Source organism: Tupaia chinensis, unplaced genomic scaffold, assembly GCF_000334495.1.
Source record: "Tupaia chinensis unplaced genomic scaffold, TupChi_1.0 Scaffold140400_1, whole genome shotgun sequence".
NCBI lineage: Eukaryota > Metazoa > Chordata > Mammalia > Scandentia > Tupaiidae > Tupaia > Tupaia belangeri.
Genome location: NW_006200277.1, coordinates 644402 through 649044, shown reverse-complemented (window position 1 = coordinate 649044; position 4643 = coordinate 644402).

The following is a 4643-nucleotide window of genomic DNA, read 5'->3' as shown; positions in this document are numbered from 1 at the left end:
TCTCTGGGCAAATTTAAATAAATACATAAATAAGTAAATAAAATAATGATTTAAATTATTTCAAATAAAATTATGTTTTGAAAGGAGGTTATTATTACTTTGATATGCATCTTCCTAGCCTTTTTTTCTCAAATATACAAAATTTATTTTTTTACAAAAAAGAAACAATTATACTATAATGCTCTTTTGCAACCTACACTGCAAGTCAGTTCTTCTGAATCTAATGTTTTTTGTTTTTTGGTTTTGTTTTTGGAGAGGTTTTTTTTTTCACTATAGGGCACGTGCGCTAGCCAGACAGACAGAGAGAGACATAGAAACAGAAAGCGAGAAATCACCTCCCAAGGGGGGATGGTCATGCTGCAATCCCTTCTCCTCCATTCTCCTCTCGGGATCTTGGGCATGCACGCACACGCGCCCGGCGTAAGGTTTAAGCTTCCGGGTCCGGGATGTGAACCGCGGTCGACTACATGGGAGTCCAGCGACATAGCCATTACGTTAACTGCTGGTCCCCTGAATCTAATGATTTTTTAATCATTAGATTAAAGACCTACAAGACCCATAAATTCAAATTTTCAATTTTTTACTACTGATAATTCTGACTACTCTGTGCTTTGTGTGAGTGATTTCCTTTAATCTACATAAGTCTCTGAAAAAAATACTGCCATTATCTTAATTTAGCTGATGGTAAAATAAGCCACAAAGGATCTTCTACTTACAGCAGGATCGAGGCAACGGTGGGTTGGAGTCCGAGCCCAGCCGGTGTGACTCCAAGCACAGGCTCTTAGCTGACGGGCTGGACCGCCTCGGAGTAGCTGTCCCTCTGCAGTTTTTCTGAAGGAGGCTTCCTTAGAGATGAAATAAAGAGTTTTCAACTTCAGTAGATACGGACACAGCTTTCTTTGAGAAGGGTACACTATATACTTTTTCAGTCCTACGTAAAACTTTCCCCTTCTCCAACAGTTACTGTAGGCTTTACTGGTCTTATAGGTGGGGATATTTTGCTGTGTTGTCTTTATTGTTTGTAAGGTTGGGAATTTTCCCCCAAACTTTTTGCCGTTTGTTATAGACTGAAAGTTTTGACCCCTCAAACTTATATATTGAAACCCCAGTTTCCAAGGTGGTGGTATTTGGAGGTATGGCCTTTGGGGGGTAATTAGGTCAAGAGAGGGAGGCCTTGACAGGGTTAGTGTCTGTGAGAGAAAGAGATGACAGCTCTGTCTCTGCCAGGTGAAGATTAGGGAGAGCGATTAGTTTGCCAGGAGGAGGGCCCTCGCCAGGAATGAAATTCTCTGGCATCTTGATCTTGGACAGCAGAGCCTCCAAAACTGTGAGTCAATGACTCTGAAAATGAAAACCACCTAGTTCCACGATGTTCTAATAGCCTGAGCCGCCTCTTAGATGCTATTTCGTTACTCATACTTTTTCATGACATTTACATTCAGATTGGTTGCCTTTCTCCTTATTTGTATGACTTCTTTAATCTATGGTTGCTAATTCTTTGTTGTGTACAAATATGGTTTCCCAGTGTGTCATTTGCCTTCAGTTCCGTTCATGGTACCTTGTACAGTACAGGGTACATACTAGGAAAATCCACCCCCGCTTTATAGTGATGGAAGACGCAAGTATTTGTTCAAGTCAGTTTCCAATTTTTATTTATTTATTTATTTATTTATTTATTTATTTATTGTAGGGCAGGGGGGATGGTCATGCCACAATCCCTTCTCCTTCATTCTCCTCTCGGGATCTTGGGCACGCACGCACACGCGCCCGGCGTGAGTTTTTTTTAAGCCACCGGGTCCAGGACACGAACCTCGGTCGACTACGTGGGAGTCCAGCGACATAGCCATTACGCTAACTGCTGGTTCCCCCAATTTTTATTTTTATAGCTGTATTTTGGATCCACTTGGAATTCTATCTCATTAGCTAATTGTTTTGGTTATCTATTGTCACATAGCAAACTCCCTAAGATACAAATGGGTTTTGTATCTTAGGACAAAACCCCTTTCCTACTATTCTTGATTCTGTGGGTCACAGATTAGCCTAGGGAGCAGTGGGGATGGCTCTTTTCTGCTTTAGCAGGATCAGCAACATCCAATGTGCTTTTGTCACTCAGATACCTGGTTCCACTTGATGGCTTGATGCAGATAGCCAGGGCTCCCTGGAACAGCTCAGCTGGGGCTGGGGCCCCAGCTCTCACCCTTAACTGGCTCTCAGTTCTTTCTCACGTGCTCTGCCTCTCCTTTCTCTGTAGCCTCTTTGCGTAGTCTTCAGCAGTATCACTGGGTGTCTTCCTGAACACTGTGGGACTCTTTGGGGTCCAAAAGCAGGAGTTACCTGGTCTCTTTAGGACTTAATCATGGAACAGACAGTGTCATTTCTACCATACTCTGTGGTTCAAGTCAGTCAGAGGGTCTAGGGGAGAGAACTACTTACAGACCTGACTTCACGAGGTGTGTCCTCTGGGGGCTACCAGTTAGCAGACTGCGTGTTCATTGTCCAGGTACCACTTACTAATAACCTCTGCTTTCTTTACAGATGTGAAATGCCATATTTATCGCATACATTCCTATACACTGTATGCCTACTCTCTCTGTGGACTACTTCAGTTCATTAATCTGTATATGCCAGCATGGCAATATTGTCATACAGAAAATGGAAACAACCTAATTGTGTATCGCTTGGCATACAATTAAATCCATTTCTTTATTGAGCAGATCCGTAGGAAATGGATACGAGGTGCCAGCACTGTTCTGATAGTGGTGGATACTGCAGAGGGTAACAGACGAGTCCCTGCCTTCACCTAGCACTGTGGATACTGCAGAGGGTAACAGACGAGTCCCTGCCTTCACCTAGCACTGTGGACACTGTAGCGGGTAACAGTCCCTGCCTTCACCTAGCACTGTGGATACTGTAGCAGGTAACAGTCCCTGCCTTCACCTAGCACTGTGGATACTGTAGTGGGTAACAGTCCCTGCCTTCACGTAGCTGCGGTAATACTGTAGCGGGTAACAGGTGGAGTCCCCGCCTTCAGTAGCTGCGGTAATACTGTAGCCTTTCCCACTCCCATGACATTTTCACCTAGCTTATCAAGATGAATCATGAAGGGTCGCACACCTCAACAAGCAGTGGAAATCTGGTCCAGGCCGGTGGTGTGGTCGGTAACAGACTGAACTGCCGTGCTGGGAGCCGCGTGGCTGGCCACAGGCTGGGGTGCCCAGTCCACCCGAAAACACTTCATGTGCTGCATCGCAGACCCTGACGGGCTAGGGGCTATGCGATGGGACTCACGTGACAAGACCCTGTTGAGGGTGCCTGCCCTTCTCTCTGTCTCTCTGATGAAGAAAGAAAAACCCAACAGAGTATCACTTAATTTAAAACAGCATTATATTTGAACCAGCAGGTGGCATGGTTAGTGGGCACTCCCACATGACTGACCACAGTTCGAGTCCTGGACCTGGTAGCTTTCTTACTTTCCTTCTCTCTCTGGGTGTGTTTCCCTCTGGTCAAATTAGAATAAATAAATGAATAAATAAAATTAAAATAAATAATTCTTACAAAAAATACCCACTGGCATTATGACATCAGCTTTTTCGCACCAGATGGCAGCAGTTAGAAGGGCTAAGCGAGAGCGTCAGGGAAGCACTGGAGTGAGTAGGCTTGTCCCATGTGGCGCAGCAGAATAAGGCTGAGAGAGCAGTTTCATTTGGGAAAGAGAAGTAAAACTACCTGGCTGACGCCTGAGCATTTTAAAAAGAATAAGACCGGTGTTTTTCTCTATCAGGATGGAGCATGTGCATGAGAGGGACAGAGAAGCCCCTCTCAGGAGCCGACTGTGCTGGGATCCCTCCCTCCGGCCTTTCAGCCACCCGGCCCTGGCCACTCACCGGATGCCCGCAGTGTTTGAGGCTGGCCGGGCCAGAAGTCAAGTGGTCACCGTGGGGTCAGCCTCTCCCGCCTGCATTGCCGCCGCACTGGGGCTGGCCTCGGAGCTTCTTGGGGTTTACCGTGTGCTCATGCTCGCTCTTCGCCCAGCACACAAGGACAGTCGGGAGGTCACACCTGCCCATGGTCAGGCACTGCGGCCCCTCCCCGCCACCCCCGTGGCTCTCACGCAGCGACTCAGTGTCGCTCCTGTGCAGGCGAGAGCATGGCAGGCCTGGGAGACTCAGGGTTACTGCCACGGCTCCAAGTCTGTGTTCTCAGACTGTCACTCGGTCCCTGACAGACCCCAATGACAACCCGGACACTCACACCTGTAGTTGCAGGGGCTACTCTCTACAGGGGGGCATCCACAGCTACGTGAACGCAGGGACTCCACCTGTTAACCTGCCATAGCTACGTGAAGGTGAGGACTCCGCCTGTTACCCACTACAGTGTCACAGCTACATGAAAGCGGGGACTACACCGGTTACCCACTACAGCGTCCACAGCAACGTGAAAGTGGGGACTCCACCTGTTACCCACTACAGTATTACAACAGCTACGTGAAGGCAGGGACTGTTACCCACTACAGTATCCACAGCGACGTGAAGGCAGGAACTGTTACCCACTACAGTATCCACAGCTACGTGAAGGGAGGGACTGTTACCCACTACAGTATCCACAGCTACGTGAAGGCGGGGGCCTGTTACCCACTACAGAAT